The sequence below is a fragment of the Etheostoma spectabile genome, chromosome 9 (assembly GCF_008692095.1).
Source record: "Etheostoma spectabile isolate EspeVRDwgs_2016 chromosome 9, UIUC_Espe_1.0, whole genome shotgun sequence".
Taxonomy (NCBI): domain Eukaryota; kingdom Metazoa; phylum Chordata; class Actinopteri; order Perciformes; family Percidae; genus Etheostoma; species Etheostoma spectabile.
This window is the reverse complement of record NC_045741.1, coordinates 24,085,651-24,086,016: the sequence shown is the minus strand read 5'-3', so window position 1 is coordinate 24,086,016 and position 366 is coordinate 24,085,651.

Here is a 366-nt window from a genome sequence, read left to right as displayed (position 1 = left end):
GGAGCCGCCGCTGCGGAGACTGCGCTGCCCTCGTGGAGGAGACCAAATCACAGCCTCCAAATCGGCCGATTTCAAGCTGCTAAGTCATCGTTCTGAGACTTTGATGATTTTGCAGTTTAGTGCTGGGTCCACTTCAAAACAGGAAGCTCACATGAGCTGTGCTTGGGCGTCAAGGGTTCAGATTTTTGCAAGAAAAGTAGGCTAGATGAAATTTGCCACAGATAGAGGTGGGGCCAATAGGGAACCAAAAGGGAACCAAATGGGAACCATGGGTATCAGCCTGCTGCTGAAGGAGCTGCTCAGGGACCCCACAGTGTCACCTAGGGGGGAGTGGTGTTGTCCATGATGGATGTGAGCTTAGCTAAC